This window comes from Malaclemys terrapin, chromosome 5, assembly GCF_027887155.1.
Source record: "Malaclemys terrapin pileata isolate rMalTer1 chromosome 5, rMalTer1.hap1, whole genome shotgun sequence".
NCBI lineage: Eukaryota > Metazoa > Chordata > Testudines > Emydidae > Malaclemys > Malaclemys terrapin.
In genome coordinates this window covers 103,024,125-103,047,492 of record NC_071509.1, presented here as the reverse complement: position 1 = coordinate 103,047,492, position 23,368 = coordinate 103,024,125, and positions in this window count along the sequence as shown.

Here is a 23,368-nt window from a genome sequence, read left to right as displayed (position 1 = left end):
TGAATCGCTTGGTGGTTACCTGTTCTGTTCATTCCCTCTGGGGCATCTGGCATTGGTTACTGTCGGAATCCAGGATACTGGGCTAGATGGACTTTTGGTCTGACCCAGTATGGCCATTCTTATGTTTTTAAGTTGAAGCCTTGTTGTTTGGCACATTTAAAATGAGACTGGACAAAAACTGCTATTTAACTGTAAAAGCCACATATGTGATACCTTATCCATCTGATAACAAAGAATTCAGGGTGGAAGGGTTAAATAGATCTATTCACTTTTAACAACCGTTCAGCTTGCCCTCCACAACGACAAATACATTGATTTTTCCCTATGTAGTAGCATTAGACAAACAAGGCAATTCTTCACATTTAAATATTTTAAACAAAATTATTACAAATGGGCTTCTATATTATCCCCTACTTTGCTCAGAAGTACTGGAACATCTGCTTCAACCTTTATTCCAATCTAAATGACACGTAGGGCTCAGTCCAAGTTATGCCTGAGTAAGGACTAAGGACAAGGCCATGTGTTCTCTTGATATATCATCAGTTCACAAACGGTATTCCTAGGAGTGCAACCTGAAGGAGGGCTGGACACCATTTTAGGGGGGAAAATTTGGTGTTTAATCCACAACTTCAATAAGAAGATTAGATAAAATGATGAGTGCAAATAGTCATTACAGCAAGGGAGAGTTGCTGGTTCTCCATTGAACTGAGGCAATCCTTTGAGCCTAATTAACTTGAAATCAGATTGTCAAGGCTGAATCCCCACTCTGTCACTTTGAGTACAGAAGGTGGGGGCCTGCAAGGATTTTAAAAAATACTTGCCACTCCAGGTTTGTATTAAACTCCCAAGGTTACAGATTTTCTCTGACCTTGGCTTGGTAAATGCTGCCACCACTCAAATGCAAAAAAAAAAAACCTTTGGACTCAGGAAGGAGCACTGTGGGGTACCCTCAAGCCCTTTCACCCTCCCCCCCCTCCCCCCCCCGAGGAGGAGCTGAGAAAGAAAATCAAGGAATTTAGCTGTTGCTACCAGCTTATCAAACAACATGCACAAACCTCTTAGGACACCAAAAATCCAATTCAGTTCTTAAAAAAGGTAAATTTTATTAAAAACAAAAAGGAAGAAAATACATCTGGAACTTAGGCTTTTGCTAGATTTTAAAAGAACAATTCCAAAAATTAAGCACCCAAAATAGCTTTCTTGTGGGTTAGCTTAAAGGTTACAAGCAAACAAAAGCATATGGGGTTAGCAGAGGAGTCCACAAGTCTTAAAAATAAGCAGAAATAAACCTTATCATGTCTTCCTAAACATTCCTAATTTACTTACATATTTGTGTTGTTAAAAGAAGTTCTAGATATGATCTGATGGTTTTCATATCCGGTTCAAACTTTACAAAGTATTCCTGCTTATAGCATTGCTGATTTGTGTCTCCTTCTCCAGAGAACAACAGACAAAGGGAAAGTTTCTTTCCCAATTTTAAAAAGTTCTACCTTCACACTCGCTCTTTTGGTCAGGTGCCCACTTCCTTTTCTTTACCTGGGGGACTTTTAACCCTTTACAGGTAAAGCAAGCTGAGAACAGCTACCAAGAGGGATTTTACAGCTTGCTGGCTGGTTGTGTCCCCATCAAAGGGAGCTACCCTTCCTCCCACCCCCTTCATTAATCACACAGATGATCACAGGTCTCATGACTTTGACTGTTGACCTTTGAGGGCTGGCCTTCTGACCCAGGCCATGAGTCAGGGGAAAGCCATGAAGAGAGAGTTACACCAGCCACAGGGCAATCCATGGTGGTCGATACTAGTATGTTTCTCAATTCCTGTGTCTTGAAAGAATACTCTCCCAGCTGGACAGTAAACCTCCTCCCACTTCTAGATTAAATTAGTTTAATAATTTAATCTTCATGTAACTACCCCACCCAGACAAATTGAGAGATACTCTTCACGTGCCTGGAACAAACAACCACCACGCCTATGTGATAATTCACAATTTCCAGTGCCATATGGATGAACGTAGACACCCGCCTACACATGCACAAAATAGGTTAGTACAACATAAAAATGAAATTTACTATCGCACCCTGAAATCGTGCAAATATAACCCAGTGTTGTGGCCTACATTGTGCTTGATCCACAGAGATGGTGAATCAATTACAGTCCCCCAGCTGTGGAGCCTGAATGTTTAGCTCAGGCTGTAGAGACTTAGGCTTTCAGCTTGAGATGCCCCTATTTCAGTCCCTGATATTGGCCAAGTTGGTAGCTAGTCCACAGAGGCACAATTGCTAGTTAACAATACACTAATCCAGGAGGAGGAAAACCTAGTGCATCCATAGCATGGCCAAGTCTCTTAAATTCTGGGTCTAAAGGATGCTGGGGTAGGAGTGGCTCTGGCTGGGCCTAATTTTACTCCCTGTCCATCAGTGCAGCAGTCCTTTCTATGGCTGGTTCTGGTATTTACATTAGTTATGTAAATCATGGCACTTACATTAATTATGAAAATAATATTCAGTCTACTTTTCCCTAACTGTGCCAAAATGACTGCTTTGATGTTCTAATTTCTGAATATTTCCAGATGTTATCAAATGCATTTAATTCTACTGTATAATGTGTAATAAATTTTGTCATGCGATGCAAACATATTTCATACACTAGGCATATTTGCAGGCAATCTGGAGGAGCTGAAACAAATATTTTTTGGAGGGATGTGGATAAGAGAGCATGGGTATGTCATAATGCATGTTACAGAGTCATTAAAAAGTCCTAATTATGTGTTTAATTAAAAACAGAGCTTACAAACTAATGCACTCATGCATAATGCTGTGCACCAATACACATTTCAAGAATCATACAAACATATGTTGCTAACGTGCAGCTTGTAATGTCTACAGTGTTTTTGAAGTTTTAGAAGAAGAAAAGTTAAGGAAAAGGTAGAATTAATTTTTTTCTTGTGTAAATTTTTCTTTGTGAATAACTTAAGAATGTTAAAGGGATCAGGGTAGCCTAGCCACATTGTGTACTACCCTTATTCCATTTGCCCTTCATAGCTAAAGTCACTGTATTTTGTCTAGTTAGCATATAACCCTTTGCATTCATGTTTGTTGAAATGGCTTGCTGGTGCTCATTTTAGGTGAAACTCACCCTGTACAGAAGGCCAGCCCATGCATCACTTATAGTCTGAAAATAGGGCTTAAATGGAAGTTAAGAAGCTGGCACTGTGCACGGGGTTAAATTTTATTTTCTGAGTCCAATCCAGCAAAGGGACAAGAACTTCCCCAAACTGGGCCCTTTGTGATTAAACTCAAGCACACATCAACTCATGTATGTCGTAAATTGCCACTGGAATGCCTGCTGCAGTTATTTGTGGCACCTTTGGTGGTGTTAGGGTATCTTCATTCGGTGGCATAATTTAGAGCAGAGTCTTTGTCGGGAGGCATTGTGATTTGGATTGTTTCACTATGAGATCTTGTTGCAACACCATAGTGCAACAAGCCATGTTGTATAATTTTGATAGTCAGCTTTTTAACCTAATTGGTGAGTGATAAGTTACCATTCCACGTTAGTAGCAATTCCCTACTCAGTATTCAACAACCCACCTTCACTCCAATCTTTGTTATGCAGTGCCATGTAATTGCTCTGGGCTTAGATGCCTAACTAACCCAGTACTATTTCTCATTCTGGAGCATTGTATAACTTGAGCTTTATCCAAAATGGCAAGGGATTTATACGTGTCTATAACATCATTTCACTGTCCAAAGCATCAAAGAGACTGAACATTTCTAGTTGAAAGTTACAGTAATTTATATAAAACCTCTTCCAGTTCATACATTTTGTGAATGACATTCAGTTAGTGTTAGCTCTAGAATTAGTGGTAGCTCTGGGATCAGAAGTCAAGAATGTCTGACTCCTAATCATAGGCCGGCTCTGGCTTTTTTGCCGCCCCAAGCACACGCGCGCGCACACACACACACACACACACACACACACACACACACAAAAAATTCGGGGCGGCCAGAAAGGCAAAGCAGGAGAAAAAAAAACAAAACCCTGCAGCGCGTCTGGAGCGACAAAGCAGGAAAAAAAAAAAAAAAAAAAACTGCAGGGCAGCTGGAGCCAAGGTGCTGGGGGACTCCCTGTGCTGCAGACGTGCCCCGGCTAGCGAGGGAGTGGGGGGAGGGAGCAGGGGGTGAGAAAGAAGGGGGCAGCTAGGGCTTCAGCGGGGCGCTTGCCACGTGGCCCCAACTGCCACGCTGCCTGCCAGGAGGGCTCCACACCGCTCCGGTCGGCGGGGAGGGAAGGACATGGGCTGCCCTGCCTGGCTTGCTACAGACCTGGCACCAGCTGGGGCAGATGGAGTGCGCAGCCTGCTCCCAGCAGGGTGTTGCCCTCCTCCGCGCCGCTGCCCCCTACTGGGCGGCCAGATCAGCGAACCCTCCCTCCCCCCCCCCCCCCCCCCAAAAAAAACGGCCATGCCGCCCTAGGATTGGGTGGAATGCCGCCCCATAGAATCTGCCGCCCCAAGCACGAGCTTGCTGGAGCCGGCCCTAGATCTGACTACTGGACAATAAACCAAATCAAAAACTTGACCCTTCCTTGTTGCCAGCTCTCTTTTATTTAGTACATAGGGGAAAGAACTAATGCTGATGGAAAGAGAAATACACAGTCCCTGTCTGTAAAAGCACAGAATAGAATGAATTGTTCCGTTGTCTATCCAAATTTCTGCTTGCCTAATTATAGCCTTTATTTTTATGGGGGAGATTGATGGGTTTGCTATATGGATGAACTATGTTCTTAAATACATTTTCAAATTGCCTGGAATAGGCCCCTTTCTGGATTGTTTATATAAACTGAAATAAATAAGTAAAGCTCATAGATAAAATATTCTTACTGCCTATGATTTTTCTGATAACTTCAAATGGAGAAGTTATTAATTAGATCTAGAGGAAAAACGAACACCTGTTGTATAAATAAAAAAATTCAAACAGACCTTTTTTAAAAAATGGTTAATTAAAAACCAATTTTTTTAAAATCAGAAAATGTTTACAATAACATATCAAACTGTTTACTAAAAACCTGGCTGCGGCAAACAATTTTGATAACATTTTTTTCATGTTTGATTTAAAATTTCTGGAAAAAATGAGAAAAGGCACAACATTTTTCACAAACCCCCAGAAATGACTGATAATTTTGATGCAAAAAACTTTCATTTTAAGGGAGCGGGGGAAAGCCATTTTACAAAAAAACTTCTTGTTAGAAAAATCTTATACCAACTCTAACACAAACCCATTATTGTTCCATTTTGGTGATTCTGAAATTTTGTGATTCTGCTTTACTCTTCTGTGCCTGTATGCAAGAGTGAAGCCTGTGATAGGTACAGAACTAGCTCTTCCATATATTGTGCCACATAAGGAAATGGTTGACCAGAAAATGGACTCCCTGAATTCTTTCCTGTATGCTTTAGCAATATAACCGTACCATTTCCTTCTAAGCAGGTGTGAAAGCATAGAGCTTGATGATGAAATAAGAAATCTGATAGAGAAGAACAGTATTGCACAGTACCATGAGAACTTGGAGTTCATTGCCCAAGAACATGTGCTCAAACAGATGACTTCGTGTTCCCTGAAGGTAAGCAAATGTTTCTTTTGCAACAGTTTATCTGCAAGGGAAGAAAAATTGAGAGGGTATCTCCTGTTGTATTAACAACTATACACAAACTTCCTTGATTGCTGAACACATCATATGTTGAACATACTGTAAATTCTCTCACAAAGCCACTTCCTGTGACTTAGGGAAACTGTTTAAGTGAGAAGACACTTCTCTTCAGCAGTTTCCAAAGCCCAGCTAGAGACACTGAGAGTACATCTACACAGGGATAAAAAACGGTCAGCTGGCCTGGGTCAGCTGATTCAGGCTCATGGGGCTCAATCTCCAGATCTGAAAAATTGCTGTGTAGATATCTGGTCTTGGACTGGAGCCCGAGCTCTGGGCCTCTGTGAGAGTGGAAGGTTACAGAACTCGGGCTCCAGCCCAAGCCAGAATGTCTACACAATTTTTAGCCCTGCAGCTTATGCCATTTGACCCAGGCCAGCTGCAGCAGCTCCCCTTTATCTCTGCGGAAAAGTCTTATTGTCCAAAGCAGCATTCTGATTGGCCAGTTAGACCTTTTGGATAATGATATCTAGAGATGCACGGCTGTGACCTCACATGGCTGTGACCTTACGAACACATACGAACATCTCTAGACCCATTATGTTCAACGGTTAAAGGGGAAGAAGGGAAACAAAAATAAGGCCCCTTGCGCGAATGGGAGGGGAAGTTGGTGGAGTGGGAATGAGGGTCTGAAGAAAAAAAATGGTGGTTTAGACGTCCCTTTCCCCTGAATGCCAAGCTACTCTCCACCTGGTAGTGAGAGAAGGAGAGGAAATTCTTATTTCCTGCAATGAGGAAAGGAAGGAGAAACAAGATAGTGCACCCAGGCTGGGGAGAGAGACAGTTAAACTATTCATTCCTGAAGGGAACGAAGTGGAGACCCACTTCCCTTCCTTTATGACATCCATCACAAGCAAAAGGATGTGGCTGAAAAGCACAATTCTAAATATGTTACAAGGAATTACCAGGAAAATGAAAGAAGATGTTACTATGATGAATCAATGTATAGGTATTTCACAAGTAAACCATCACCTCCAGAATGACTTGCTGCTACAGCTGCTCAGGAATTTTTCAGTGAAATGTTTTTTGTCAGAAAATTCCCATTTGTTGAAACTGAAACTTCTTTGAGAGTTCCACACCTGGGCAGACAAAAACAGTTATCCCCAGAGACAGCTGATAGTTTAGAAAAACAGGAATACCAGAACATGTTGGGCTTATCTATTAGCTCACTGCAGATCCACCTAGTAGCAATCACTGTCTTCCACCCTTGGGTAGAGAGCTATTCTATTTTTACACACCCAATAATAACCAAATTCCTGAAGGGTCTCACTAGTACCTTCCCATCAGTAGTGAAACCAACACCTCAATGGAACCTCAATCTTGCACTGTCAATACTTATCAGGCCACCCTTTGAACATCTGACCATGTGCTCAATGTCCCACCTGTCTATGAAGGTCACCATCACATTGGTCAGGAGGTTGAGCAAGCTGAGGGCACTCATGGCCAACCTGCCATATATGCTACTTTTCAAAAAGAAAAGGTAACCCTTTGCTTCCACCCAAAATTCATTCCCAAGGTAATTTTTGAGTTCCACATAGATCAATCAATTCACATACTGGTATTCTTTCCAAAACATCATGCCTCTAGTGAGAAGCAGAGGCTTTGCTCTCTTGACATCCGAGGAGCTTTGGTGTTCTACTCTCAAAGAATGAAACCAATTAGAAAAATGTCTACACTATCTGTTGCTATAGCAGAATGAACCTTGGGTTAAGCAATATCTACACAGATCCTCTCCAAGAGGATTCCTGGCTGCTGTCAGTTACCACATAACCCTCCCTGGACAGGATGAGGGCCCATCCACTGGAACACAGGCATCCTCAGTAAGCATCTCTCCAAGAAGTACCTGTGCGGGATATTTGTAAGGCGTCAACCTAGAGTTCCATCCACACCTTCATGAAGCATTATGCTTTAATCTAAGCCTCTTCTGCAGACACAGCCTTTGAACAACATTAATACTTCCTGCTTCCTCATACCACTCTCTTCTTTGACTACTGTTTACCAGTCATCCCCATGTGGAATACACATGGGGACCAGCACTTGAAGAGGAAATGGAATTTACTTACCTCCTTACCAGGTCCTGAGATGTGTGATCCCTATCTGCATTCCTCTCCCTGCCCTCCTTCCCCTCTGCCATGGATCATGACACTATTTGTGGTAGAAAAGTCTGCACCTCTCTATATACCCTGGTGCTGAGCACGACAGGCTTCATGGCACAGGCATGGACCAGTGGACACTAGAAAGATTTTTCCATTCTCCTACACATGATGTGCCCGTGTACCCATGCATGGAGTGCACATAGGGACCACACATCTCAAAGTAAGCTTTTTTTTGTGTGCGTGTATGGAAATGCATCTGTTTTGACGAAAGCTTCGCTAGGAAAAAATTTCAGATCCGGGATGGAATTTCCAGGTGGGAGAGGAAGAGGCCCCAGAATAGACCATCAGTATCCCAGTGATTATGACACTGGGGAATGTGGGAGAGCCAGGATTAAATCTCTTCTCTGACTCAGGCAGAGCAAGAACTTGAACCTGGGTCTCCCATATCTCAGGTGAGTGCCCTAATCACAGGGGGTATTGACTATTTTAAGGTGGATCTCTCGCTCTCTTTGTAAAAAAATTCAAATAGTCTCGTTTTCATTCTGATGCAGACTGAACACACATGTCAAAACCTTGGATATTTTTCAAGGAATTCTTGTTTTCTACCCAGCCCTACTTGCTGCCTACAATAAGATTAAGGGAAAATGTCACAATTAGAACAATGGGATCAGAATCATCACAAAAGGGAAAAAACCTAGATGGATTTCACATTACCATTGAAATCCACAAAAATCTCTCCCTCCTCTACCCTCCCAAAAGTGGTGAAACAAAAGCAGCACCAGGACCACAAAAGCAAGAAGCATTAAACTCCTCACTTAATACACATCAGCAAAACAAAAGTTGATGATTGTTTCAGTCAGCCACTAGATGTGATCTTTTTTTCAGCAGGAAGTTGGGAGTGTAGACAGGGATTCCTAGGGAAGAGAACAGAGAGAGGGTTTGCTCCCCCTCCTTTGTTATATAGTTCAGTGTTTCACTTGAACTATGCAGATCTGTAGTATTTTACCTCTCTTTGTATGCACTTGCACATATTCTAGTTACTTGCCCTTTGGATGTATGTGAGGGTTTTTCATACAGTTGAGAGGGCGGTACAGTGTTTCAAGTGTAAAAAAGTGTGTGGTTTTAAGATTGTTTTTTAAAAGAGTGGCTCTTTTATTTGGCCAACTATTTACTTGGATTTACAGTTAGTGCCAGCTGTGATAAAGTCCAACAATTTTCAGTGTAGGTGGCTTAAAATGAGTGTGTTGGGTTGTATAAGTTGAATATGCAGGATATGATTTCTTGCTATGCTAAAGAATACTCTTCAGATGTAAATGATTTACAATAGTAAAGAAAACAGTCATGAATGTCAGTTTGTGTAGACTCAGAAGCTGGATTGAGGGGAAATCTTTTACTTGGGGATAGAGGAAGAGGTATAAACTATCTTACGCTTCCTCTGTGGCTTTGTACATCCTTTCAGAAAAGTCAGGCACAGATAGTAAATCACGTGAATGTTTGTCAGATTTTTACGATGTTTGAGGTAGCAGTATTGCCAACCCAAAAGGTTCAAAAATCCTGTTAGACACCAAAAATCATGAGATTAGCTTTAAAATCATGAGGTTATGTAAAAATACAGGTCTTTCGCCTCTTACGCGCCTTTAACAGGCGCGATTTCAGCTTTATGTGGTCGGCAAAAACAAAAAAAAGAGGAAAAACAACAATTTTAATACTGTACTTGTAGTGCGGGCGATTCCGCCTGCCATTCAACTCAATGTAATTTTGACTATACGCGGTTTTCGCTTTACACGCTAACCGCGGAATGGAACCCCCGCGTAAGATGAGACTCGCCTGTAATAGATTTGCTATTCTTTTTATTTGCCTTCTGCTTTTTGAGCTTTTAGAGTGCACTGGGGTCACATTTTGAAGCTTTCTCCACAGCCACAAGGGCTAGAAACTTAAAGAAAAGGTAAGAATGAAGGCTGAAATCATCACATATCCATTTGACTCCAGGGGCTTTAAGAAAAACAATCATAATCATGAGACCAATGGCAAAATCATGAGAGTTGGCCACTCACACTCACCAACAGCAAACTGACCTATTCTAACCCCAAGGTTCTAGTAAGACTGTGTTTCTGAAATTGTATGTAAACAAATTCCCTTTGCTTCCTTCCCTTTTTTTTCTTTATGTAAGCTAAGTTCTTCATAAATTAAAGAACATGTAAGGGCTAAAAGAGGCCATTTGAGAGCGGGAACCTGGATATGCAGAGTGAACAGACTGGACTCCAAGCATCAACTTCATGCCCTGATCACTGCATATATTATAGTTTTAAATTATGGAATGTCATCATGCTCTGTTACCCACAGTCCTGGGCCATCTTGGTATTAAACCATAGTGGCCCTTCATGGAAAGTCTCATTTTTAATCTTCACCATGTTGTGTGAGAAGAACATAGTGCCTGACTGGCTTCACAGAGAGTTTGAAGGCACAAGAAATGCATGAAATGGATGCAAGGGACTTACCCAATTTGGTAAGAATTTATTTCGATCTGACCATGTGATCAGCCCATATATGGGCAAATGGAAAGGGTTGAGTCCTTGTATTTGAATTGCACAAGTGAACTAAATACACATTTCATCTATACATACAAAGGGCCAAACTCAGAAGTGTCAGGTGGTGTGAATTAGACCTCTTGCCCTAGCTCAGACTCCTTTCCATTTACTGAAATGGAAACTTTTCCCTTTGACTAGAGCTGGCCAAATAATTTTCACTGACAAAAAATGGGAAACATATTATAAAAGTGGTTTCAAATTTAATCAAGCTTTTCAACCGTCTCAACTCAGACCCACTTTATTCTTCAAAAGTGTCAGAAGCCTAATTAGTGTAAGTTTCATATACTGAAGTACTCTAGCTAAGACTTCCTTCCCCATTGTTTCAGTGTGTATAAAAAGTCTAAATGAATCTAACATGCACTCCCCTACACAGCACCTTTGAGTCTGACACAATCTCAGAAAATTATCATAATCCTCAATATGTCCCTGGAGAGGTATCCCCTATTTTATAGAGGAGGAAACTGAGGCACAAGTCACTTGTCTGAAGTGATGCAGGAAGTCAAAACAGTAAATAGAACCCAGATCTCCTAAATCCCAGTCCCCTGCTAGAACCGCTAGTACAGCCTCTGTTCCCCAAAATTACATAAAAAATTATTAAAGATTCCTATTATAACAAACTAGGCCAAATATTTGTCAAAATGATATATTTTCCACATTAAATATTTTTTTATATACAAAAAGAACAGGAGTACTTGTGGCACCTTAGAGACTAACAAATTTATTAGAGCATAAGCTTTCGTGGACTACAGCCCACTTCTTCGGATATGCATCCGAAGAAGTGGGCTGTAGTCCACGAAAGCTTATGCTCTAATAAATTTGTTAGTCTCTAAGGTGCCACAAGTACTCCTGTTCTTCTTTTTGCGGATACAGACTAACACGGCTGTTACTCTGAAACTTTTTATATACAGGGTATTTTAAATTTTTCATATCCATGGCATTCATATGAAATCTGATTCATTTATATTTTACATACAAGTAGAGGGCAACTTTTCCATATAGGGAAGAATAGGACCAAATAGGAAGGGACAAATAACAACTTAAAAATATTATTAACATGCCAGCAAAAAGAAAGGAAAACACTTGGTTCATGGACTATCAATAGTTAGACATATAGATCAAAAGTTACAATAACTGTTCTGTACATGAAAATATATTCCTGAGCAAGTGGATCATAGCAGTTCTGACACTGGATATAATGACAAGAAGATTATGATTCATCAGTGGGTACAGTGTGATATAGACACACTAAGTTTCACGGTATCCTTGATTTTCCTCATTCCTACATTTTTCTTCTTGGTGTTTTTCTAGTGCATCCTTGCTCTTTTTTATTCCAGTTTAACTGTAGATTCATGAAGTAGGTATTTAGGTCCTGAGGGCCACAGTTTGTAAACACTTAGGCACGTGAGCAACTTTGTTCACGATTAGTCCTGCTGAAGTCAACAAAGAACAATAGAAGGAAATTTCGAAGCAGAATCATTTTATTCATTGCCTAAGCTGCTATGGTCCAAGTACTGAGGAACATACTTTCATCTGAACACATGTACATACAAGCATATTGCGAGTTTCTAGAACATTAATACATATGTCAAAAAGGTGTGTTTGACATACTCATTTTTTTCAGGAAAATCCCCTTCTGACACATTTTTCTGTCTGGGTGAAGCTTGTATGCACAAAGATCAAATGTAGACAGGAAATAACACACTCTCTTTCCTGTTTAAAGACTGGCTGTATTTCCCAGCTGTAATTACCTTGCTGTTCAGTATTTCACTGCACCAGCCTGGGAACTGGGAATAGGTGCCACTCTGTACCCCAAATGTCTCTTGCTATCATCACCTTTTCATTATTTTTAAATGATCTTTTAAATGAAGGTTATAACAAGCCCTACCGGTACAATAACAGTTGGAGAAAAACATTCATATTATAAAATCCTATTCAAAGTGTTTGGGTGGGGAAAGTCTTCAGAGAGTCTTAGGGATGGTCCGAGAGAGATAGAGAGATGCGTGTGCGCACATACATACACACATGCTACACACAAATCAGAAAATTCTTAGCCTAAATAATCTTATAGCAAATATGGCTTATACAGTCCTGCCACTGAATAGTATAAGTCTATAAAGGCAATCTAATTGCAAACACCGGCGAAGTTAAGAGTCATAGAATGAAGTGATTCTATATTTTACCTGTTATCTGCATCATCAAAAAGATTGTTATCCAGCTGAGCATTTAAAAAGTCTTTAGTTTCATTAGAATTAAGGAAGATATAATGGCCAAGATTTCCAAAAGTGGCTAGTGACTGAGTACCTTAATTTCTGAGTACCCAATTTACTATACATAAAGGAGCCTGTCTTTCAAAGGAAGGATGCTTAGCATTTTCTAAAAATCAAACCATTTAAGATGTCTCGAGTTGGGCACTAAAAAAACAAGACATCCAAAAACACTATAAATGTCTGAAGTTACTGTAACTTTTATAATTTTAATATGGAAACTCATGAAAGAAAAGAATGATTTTATACCATCTAGACACACATGAGGGTATATAGGGAACAAAGAAGATGAAAAGTGGGGAAGGAAAGGAATAAGGCATACTAGAGTAGATCTTGGTAATGAGTAAGTCTAAGATTTCATTACAGAGTTTGTGACTTCCAGAGACTTTTGTGACATTTTCTGCTTCAGCCCCTGGGGCAGCAGGGCTGGAGCTGTCAGTTGGTGGGGGCCCAGGGACCCTGGAGCTCTGAGCCATGGCAGGGGGAGCCCTGCAGCTCTCAGCTACCATGGGCAGCAGGTGCTGGACCTCCCTGCTCCCCCTTTCCTGCGGCAGAGCTCAGGCTCTCATCCCCCCATCAACCTCATTTTGTCACTTCTTTTTTTTTTTTTTTTTTTCTTTAGTAAACGTCCCAGACAGGTTACAGGCTTCTGTGAATTTTTGTTTATTGCCCGTGACCTGTCAGGGACATTTACTAAAAATAACCATAACAAAATCTTAACTTTAGGAATGAGATATCATAAATGGTAACTGCGAATCTTAGAAATTAGAAATGAAAAAGACCTACAATATTAAGTAAACTACGCTATCTCCCTCCTAGTGCAGGATTATTCACTATACTATCTTTTAATACACCTTTTCATACTTTTGGGCAGTCTTTTAAAAGGTAGCACTGCAGCTGAATATTAAAAATGTTCTCGCGGGAGAGAAGCGACAAAATGGTTTGTGTCAAACAAAGACAGTATACTTTGTGTGTGTGTAATATAAATATATATGTGTAAAACAATAATGACCCATCGGGGAACTCCTTTAGCAAATTTCCTGAAAAGAAATATCCAAAGTCTGCCAGTGCTCCAAAAAGACAGTAAATACTCTTGGTGCTTATGTTGTGACTCAAACTGAGAAGGAAGTCTTCACTTAAATTAGAAAGCTCTACTTAAGTCAGGACTGATTCCACATGGAGTTTTTTCTGGTCAGTTTCCCATTGCTGCCACAATTGTGTTAAAATGAACAGAGAAATTAAATTATATTTAGGTCTGGCAGAAATATCATTGACAGATATCAATGTTTATTTTAAGAATTTTGAAGATATTGATTTTACATTTTCACATGTGAAATTATAGGTTGTAAACAATTTTTAAAAATAGTTATCAATTTAAAATATTGGCAGTTAAGGAAAATTATGGGGCAGCACACAATGGGTTGGGGGATCAGACGACAATTTGACAGTAGATGTTGAGATTCAAAAAGTTAAAGCTTTATAACCATTAAAATATAACTTGCCAACTTCTTGTGCCAAAATATACCAATACATATCCTCAAATCAAACTCTAATAAGTTCCCAAGTAGTATTTTTCTTTCTTAGCCTATCTGTAAACTTTTATTATCATCAATGGAAATATTTTTTTCATCAGTTTGTGTGTACAATGGAATCACTTACCTACATTTACCAATAAAATCAAATCCCTCCAAGCCTAATCACAGTCAATGTTGGTTTAGTGCCACAATTGCATGTCAGAATCCAATACTAGGAATTGCAGCCTAAATAGCAAAAAGGGGTTCTTCTGCTGCTCTCGTTGGATGAAAGAGGGCACATGCATGGCAAGGGCAGGTCTGAAAATATGCTGGAAATAGAAGGAAGGGGTGCACTAGAAATGAAATAATGAAAAGTAGGGCTGAGATGAATGAAGAAAAGGAATATTTGGGGGCATGTCCTACAAACTGATAGGAGCACTGGAGCCATTTGGAAGACAGTATGTCTTTATTTAAATAGATATTTCAAGAGAATATAAAACACATATATTCACTGTAGACTTTGATATGGGTGTGTGTGTTTGTGTGAATCACAGAAGTTAGTGGTGAAGTCCAGTAAGGTCATCAAGTCTGCATCCTCCCAGTGCAAGATTGTTCCCTGATGTATATTTTTCTGGTGATTTATACAAGTGCATCCAATAATGCAGAGCCTTCCATTGCACATATTTGTCCATTTAAAGAAAAAGAGAAATAAAATCAAGATGTGAAATCCCATGCAAGTTAGACAGCGATTTACCTGTGCTCAGCATTACTTTTGCTACCTTAGCAAAAAATGTTTAGAGACCAATTTATCAGCATCCAGATAGGCAGGAAAGAGTTGGGGTGTCTGTGTGTGTTTTTTGTGCTGGGTTTTAGTAAAGGAGGCAAGATACAAGTGTAATGATGGAGAATTCCTTGAAGAATGGACTCAGGGTTGCTCATTGTGTCCCCATGTGCTGAGGATGCATTAGCATTATCCACCGAAGGTCCAAAGCTATGAGAGCTAGAGAGGGACTAGTGCCCAAAATGGTTACTACGCTGTCATCTCTTGGTAAAACCCCTGGAGTGGAGAGTGAAATTTAAAGTCAAGAAAGTGAAAGGAAATGCTTGGTGTGGTCTGTCCTGTGTGTTATGACACTGACTGCATTATGAGTCTTGGTACAGAGATCCCTCTTTGAATGTTCTTCTTTGATAGCCGAGCTGGCTGAATACTAGAACAAAACAGAAGAATAATTATTTAATAAATAATGGCAATATTAGTCAAATATTTTATCTGATTATTACTATGAAATTTACAAAAACTGATATTGGGAAACAATGCACAGAAACATTATTCTAAAGCCTTTCTTCAGGTTTTGTTTAATTATGAATTTAAGTTGCCATATTTAACAAGATCGCAGTTTTAGCCCTTCAGCTGCTAAAATAGCCTTATGTGTATATGGCAATAACCCTCAGAATAACAATACTAATTCTGAGGGCTCTGAACTGAGGAACAGGTACTAAGTAAACACAGCTCCTATCTCATTCTCTCCTCTTCCACTCTGAGGCTCACCTTCCTCCAGACTTCTTCCCCTCTTTTTAATAAGACCCTTCTGTGACATTCTGGGGTTTAATCCAGACCAGTGAGGGGCTGTGTCACCCTTGCCCTGTAACCTCAGATGCCTCACAATGCTTTGCTGCTGTAGCTCCCACCTTGATTGCTTATAAATAGCCTGCAAGCAGGCAGGTCACACACATGTACTTAGTGTCTCTGTGTAGCCACAGCTCTGGGCCAGCATTTCTCACCCCAGCAGTCTGTCAGCAAACACCAGCCACACACTGACTTCCAGAAGCCTTGGTTACCACTTGCAAGGTGACCCAAATATGGTCCCAGTCTCAATTTCCCCTCTCTCCCCAAAATGTGTGTTCTGCACTGTCCAGCCCTCTCCTGGACAATTCAGACCTATTAGGTACATTGTGCCTCTCAGGGGACCAATATACAACAGTTTGACACCCTTAAATGGAGTTACCCAATACAGCGGTGCACAAGCAATCCAGGAAATTTTTGGATAGTGTAGGGGACAATTTCCTGGTGCAAGTGCTGGAGGAACCAACTAGGGGCAAAGCTTTTCTTGACCTGCTACTCACAAACAGGGAAGAACTAGTAGGGGAAGCAAAAGTGGATGGGAACCTGGGAGGCAGTGACCATGAGATGGTCGAGTTCAGGATCCTGACACAAGGAAGAAAGGAGAGCAGCAGAATACGGACCCTGGACTTCAGAAAAGCAGACTTTGACACCCTCAGGGAACAGATGGGCAGGATCCCCTGGGAGAATAACATGAAGGGCAAAGGGGTCCAGGAGAGCTGGATGTATTTTAAAGAATCCTTATTGAGGTTGCAGGAACAAACCATCCCGATGTGTAGAAAGAATAGTAAATATGGCAGGCGACCAGCTTGGCTAAACAGTGAAATCCTTGCTGATCTTAAACGCAAAAAAGAAGCTTACAAGAAGTGGAAGATTGGACAAATGACCAGGGAGGAGTATAAAAATATTGCTCAGGCGTGCAGGAGTGAAATCAGGAAGGCCAAATCACACTTGGAGTTGCAGTTAGCAAGAGATGTTAAGAGTAACAAGAAGGGTTTCTTCAGGTATGTTAGCAACAAGAAGAAAATCAAGGAAAGTGTGGGCCCCTTACTGAATGAGGGAGGCAACCTAGTGACCGAGGATGTGGAAAAAGCTAATGTACTCAATGATTTTTTTGCCTCTGTCTTCACGCACAAGGTCAGCTCCCAGATTGCTGCACTGGACAGTACAGCATGGGGAGAAGGTGACCAACCCTCTGTGGAGAAAGAAGTGGTTCGGGACTATTTAGAAAAACTGGATGTGCACAAGTCCATGGGGCCGGATGCGCTGCATCCGAGGGTGCTAAAGGAGTTGGTGGGTGAGATTGCAGAGCCATTAGCCATTATTTTTGAAAACTCATGGCAATCAGGGGAGGTCCCAGATGACTGAAAAAAGGCTAATGTAGTGCCCATCTTTAAAAAAGGGAAGAAGGAGGATCCGGGGAACTACAGGCCAGTCAGCCTCACCTCAGTCACTGGAAAAATCATGGAGCAGGTCCTCAAGGAATCAATTATGAAACATTTAGAGGAGAGGAAAGTGATCAGGAACAGTCAGCATGGATTCACAAAGGGGAAGTCGTGCCTGACTAACCTAATTGCCTTCTATGATGAGATAACTGGCTCTGTGGATGAGGGGAAAGCAGTGGATGTGTTGTTCCTTGACTTTAGCAAAGCTTTTGATACAGTCTCCCACAGTATTCTTGCCGCCAAGTTAAAGAAGTATGGGCTGGATGAATGGACTGTAAGGTGGATAGAAAGCTGGCTAGATCGTCGGGCTCAACGGGTAGTGATCAATGGCTCCATGTCTAGTTGGCAGCTGGTTTCAAGCGGAGTGCCCCAAGGGTCAGTCCTGGGGCCGGTTTTGTTTAATATCTTTATTAATGATCTGGAGGATGGTGTGGACTGCACTCTCAGCAAGTTTGCAGATGACACTAAACTAGGAGGCGTGGTAGATACACTAGAGGGTAGGGATCGGATACAGAGGGACCTAGACAAATTAGAGGATTGGGCCGAAAAAAACCTGATGAGGTTCAACAAGGACAAGTGCAGAGTCCTGCACTTAGGATGGAAGAATCCCATGCACTGCTACAGACTAGGGACCGAATGGCTAGGTAGCAGTTCTGCAGAAAAGGACCTAGGGGTCACAGTGGACGAGAAGCTGGATATGAGTCAACAGTGTGCTCTTGTTGCCAAGAAGGCTAACGGCATTTTGGGCTGTATAAGTAGGGGCATTGCCAGCAGATCGAGGAACGTGATCGTTCCCCTTTATTCGACATTGGTGAGGCCTCATCTGGAATACTATGTCCAGTTTTGGGCCCCACACTACAAGAAGGATGTGGAAAAATTGGAGAGAGTCCAACGGAGGGCAACAAAAATGATTAGGGGTCTGGAGCACATGACTTATGAGGAGAGGCTGAGGGAACTGGAATTGTTTAGTCTCCAGAAGAGAAGAATGAGGGGGGATTTGATAGCAGCCTTCAACTATCTGAAGGGGGGTTCCAAAGAGGATGGAGCTCAGCTGTTCTCAGTGGTGGCAGATGACAGAACAAGGAGCAATGGTCTCAAGTTGCAGTGGGGGAGGTCCAGGTTGGATATCAGGAAAAACTATTTCACTAGGAGGGTGGTGAAACACTGGAATGCGTTACCTAGGGAGGTGGTGGAGTCTCCTTCCTTGGAGGTTTTTAAGGCCCGGCTTGACAAAGCCCTGGCTGGGATGATTTAGCTGGGAATTGGTCCTGCTTTGAGCAGGGGGTTGGACTAGATGACCTCTTGAGGTCCCTTCCAAGTCTGATATTCTATGATTCTATGATTACCCACACAGTTGACAACACTGGATTAGTTTTGATTACAGAATAAAACAAGTTTGTTTAACTACAAAGAGGTTTTAAGTGAGTACAAATATAGGGCATTAAAGTCAGAAATGGTTACAAGAGAAATAAAGATAAAATGCTTCCTAGGACTAAAACTTAATAAGCTAGACTTGGTTCAAGATAAAATTCTTGGTTGCTCCCAGCAACAGGTCTGAGCAAATTTCAGGTCAGAATCTCTCCTAAAGTCAAATGGGCTTGTATCTTTTGTCTTCGTAGGTGAAAGAGCAAGAAATGGATAGGGAGACATAACTTGGGGTCTTTTTGCTCTTCACTTTTATAGTTCAGTCACCCTTTGAAATTCATTTTCCTGCGGTTTACTCCTAAAGTAAATTCCTGCTGTGAGGTTGGAGTCAAGGAGTCTGGTGGTGAAAGAAGTTCCAGACTCACCAGTGAGTTATTAGTTTTTAAATGATACCTCACAAGGCATATTTTGTACAAAGATTGTTACAATGGTGTGTAGAGTGTGAAAGCAGAGATTCATTCGGTCACACTTTCCTACCTCTGTGATCTGCCAAATGTGGCTAGACCTCCTATCCCTACCCCATGAGGCCTGCTTTATTTTAGGTCAGAGATTAACATTACCTCAAAGAACTGTCATGCTTGTCATTACCTGATGATGGAATTTCATGCAGCTCATATCTATTTATCTATTCCTTCCTCCCACAAAAACTCTTCCCTCCCTGCACTGCAGACTTACCTCAGAGCCACCTTGGAAATCTCTATCCTTTGACTGAGACAGTTGGTGGTTAACTTTACATGATGCCACTCTGCACTTTATGCCAGTTCCTGCTTGCCCTGGCCTGTCTGCTTGACACACTGTGTGCCACCTGCCCTGCTGGTTCCGAGCCTGAAGAACTGACAGAATATAAAACTGGTTTAAATTTAAAATATTTTTTTTTTTGTTAAGAAAAGAACTTCACAAGCATTTTTCACAAATTTGAAATACTTAATATTGCACAAAAATATTTCATTAAAAGTTGAAATCTGAAAGATTTTGACCAGTTTTAGCAGAAGAGGAGGTGGGGCATATCTGCAGAGTGCTGTTCTGAGCATGGGGAGAAGAGGTAGGGTCAGTTGAAACTCACTGCAGCAGCTTCTTCCAGCTATGAGATAACACACCTACAGTACAGTGTACCCTAGAAGTCTCCCCAAAGCCCTAATTAAAATCCTCCAAAATGAGATTGACACAAATATATTAAACACTAGGGGCTTAGTCAGCATCCTAAAGTTAACCCAAGTTTCCTGGAAACTGGTTTGAGCGAAATTATGGTAACAATTGTATGAATTCCAGCATGTTAATTTCATTTCCTAGCTGAGTTCATTTCAGTGCTAATAGCATTATCACAGTGAGCTAAAACACAAGCATGGAACTGGAGTTGGGGATTTTCCAATTGCATTCTCACTATTAACATGCACTACCAGTGTGCTTAGCATTATATAACAAAGAAAGACAGCCCTTATTTCCATGAGCTTATAGTCTATAACAGGAGAAGGCACACTGAGAGACGATAAGATGATCTTATTAAGGGACTTTCCCAGTTATTTGTGTGTAGGGAGACTAGAGCTAGGTGGAAGAAAAATTCCAGTTAAATGACTACTTGTTTTGAAACTTAAGCTAACTAGACTGAAAGACTCACAAAACGGTGAAAAAAAAAAAGCCAAAATGTTTGATTATTCATAGATTCATAGATTCTAGGACTGGAAGGAACCTTGAGAGGTCATCGAGTCCAGTCCCCTGCCCGCATGGCAGGACCAAATATTGTCTAGACCATCCCTGATAGACATTTATCTAACCTACTCTTAAATATCTCCAGAGATGGAGATTCCACAACCTCCCTAGGCAATTTATTCCAGTGTTTAACCACCCTGACAGTTAGGAACTTTTTCCTAATGTCCAACCTAGACCTCCCTTGCTGCAGTTTAAACCCAACTTCAAACTGGTGTGAAATATTTTCGTGGAAAACCAACTGCATTTATGCATACTGCAATCCTGTAACTTCCAGTGATATATCTGCAGAAATGTCAAAAACAGTGGCACATATTGCCAATTTTGTGTGGTTTTCCAATTTCCCTGGTATTACTGACAATACAAGGCCAAATCCTGCTAGCTTTATTCACAGAAGTAATACTGTTGATTTCAATGGGACTATTTATGTGAGTAAACTGATCAGGATTTGAGCAAGCTGGGAATCATCTTTGCTTCCTCTCTCTTCTCCTCATTTAGTCTGTGGCTGAATCCTATTTCTTCTTCCTCCACAACATCTCAAAAATCCACCCCTTCCTTTGTAGCCTGAGGGCCAAATCCATAACCTAGTAATTTTCTGCCTTAACTACTGTAATCTCTACTAAGGTTCTGTTGTAGTTAAAATTAGAAATTGACCTAAAGAGGGCGCAGTGCTGTGGCTTGTGGAACAAATAATGTACTAATATCTTGGGATGCTAGTTTAGGAACAATCTGATTTTCACACTTGAACATAGGTGAGGTATCAAGGTACAACACAGAGTCAGGAGGCTAAATTAGTTCTTCACTATAGCATCACCAAAAAGTTGTAATTGTAATCCTAAAAACTGATATTTGCCCAGAAGATTAAGTAAAAATGGCTCAGAATGAAGGAGGTCATCCTAATGTTAGCCTTTGATGGAGTCAATATTTCATAGATTCATAGATTCATAGATTCTAGGACTGGAAGGGACCTCGAGAGGTCATCGAGTCCAGTCCCCTGCCCGCATGGCAGGACCAAATACTGCCTAGACCATCCCTAGTAGACATTTATCTAACCTACCCTTAAATATCTCCAGAGACGGAGATTCCACAACCTCCCTAGGCAATTTGTTCCAGTGTTTAACCACCCTGACAGTTAGGAACTTTTTCCTAATGTCCAATCTAGACCTCCCTTGCTGCAGTTTAAACCCATTGTTTCTGGTTCTATCCTTAGAGGCTAAGGTGAACAAGTTCTCTCCCTCCTCCTTATGACACCCTTTTATATACCTGAAAACTGCTATCATGTCCCCTCTCAGTCTTCTCTTTTCCAAACTAAACAAACCCAATTCTTTCAGCCTTCCTTCATAGGTCATGTTCTCAAGACCTTTAATCATTCTTGTTGCTCTTCTTTGGACCCTTTCCAGTTTCTCCACATCTTTTTTAAAATGCGGCGCCCAGAACTGGACACAATACTCCAGCTGAGGCCTAACCAGAGCAGAGTAGAGCGGAAGAATGACTTCTCGTGTCTTGCTCACAACACACCTGTTAATGCATCCCAGAATCATGTTTGCTTTGTTTGCAACAGCATCACACTGTTGACTCATATTTAGCTTGTGGTCCACTATAACCCCTAGATCCCTTTCTGCCGTACTCCTTCCTAGACAGTCTTTTCCCATTCTGTATGTGTGAAATTGATTTTTCCTTCCTAAGTGGAGCACTTTGCATTTGTCTTTGTTAAACTTCATCCTGTTTAACTCAGACCATTTCTCCAATTTGTCCAGATCATTTTGAATTATGACCCTGTCCTCCAAAGTAGTTGCAAGTACCTTCTGCTTCAAAGTGCTCTCAGGCCCCTTGAAATATTCTGCTCATTGGTCATAACCAGATGTCTAAAGCTCCATGATATAAACAACAACATAATCCTGAGACAAAATTATTCCAAAATTGTGATCAGTACAGTGTATGCTCTGTAGCTTTAAGAGAATTACTCACTGACTTGAATTTTAGGCAAAAAACTATACTTTCACTTCTCCTCCCTTTACAAAGTCCTTTTTGTCATTCTTGTCATTTCTATAAACCTTTAAATATTTATTTATTTTATTTGGTGGTCAGAATAAATTTTGTATACAATCCAAAATGTCCTTATCAAAATAAAACCTTTTTCCTAATGCCTTGGTTGTACCCTATTGGATCCCTGACCACTTTAAGAAAGTTGGAAAACTGACCCTCAACTGGACAAGACAAGGAAACAAACCAAGATTTCAGGAAAAATTGTTTTGCTGTTTCTCAGAAAGTCATTTTATTAGTGAAGATTTTAATCAAGAAACTTTGGTTAGCATGCAGAATCTTGTACATGGTTCAACATGTGCCAAGAAAAACTAGAGGGGGAAAAAAAAGCCCTTGAGACATATTCCAGGCAATATAAAGTTTAATCCTGATGACTGGATTGTAACTGAAATGCAGTTATTTTTTGTGGGAAGTTCCATTTCACTCAAATGGAGCTTGACATTCTACAATACAGAAATTGTTTCATCATAAATTACCAAGCAGATGTCTGGCGCTTGGCTGTAAAAAGTCCAGTGTTTCACCAAACGTCTATAGTTAGAGTAATTCTTTCTTTAGTTGAAGGTTTTTACAAGGAACCATGTTATCTTAAATCAATTTTCATATGATTACGTTTGTTCCTTTCCCTGAGAAAAACCTATTATCTTCCCACAAAAAGGAAAAAGGGTTTTTTTCTTTTAAATTTTACCTCCAACACCATCATTATTCAGAATTTTTAGAAGAAAAAAAAATAGTACTTTGTATTTGTCTAGTGCTTTCCATCTAAAAAAATCAAAATGCCATAGAAACATTTAATTATGTGTCTCGTTTGTGAGGTTAGTTATGTATAGTTATCCCCATTTGCGGATGGGAAACTAAGACATAGAAGTTAAGACTAAAATGATTAAACTTGTGTACCTTAAATTGGGCATCTAAATCCATATTGAGACAATCTGATAAATGACAAGAACTGGAAGGATTAGGTCCT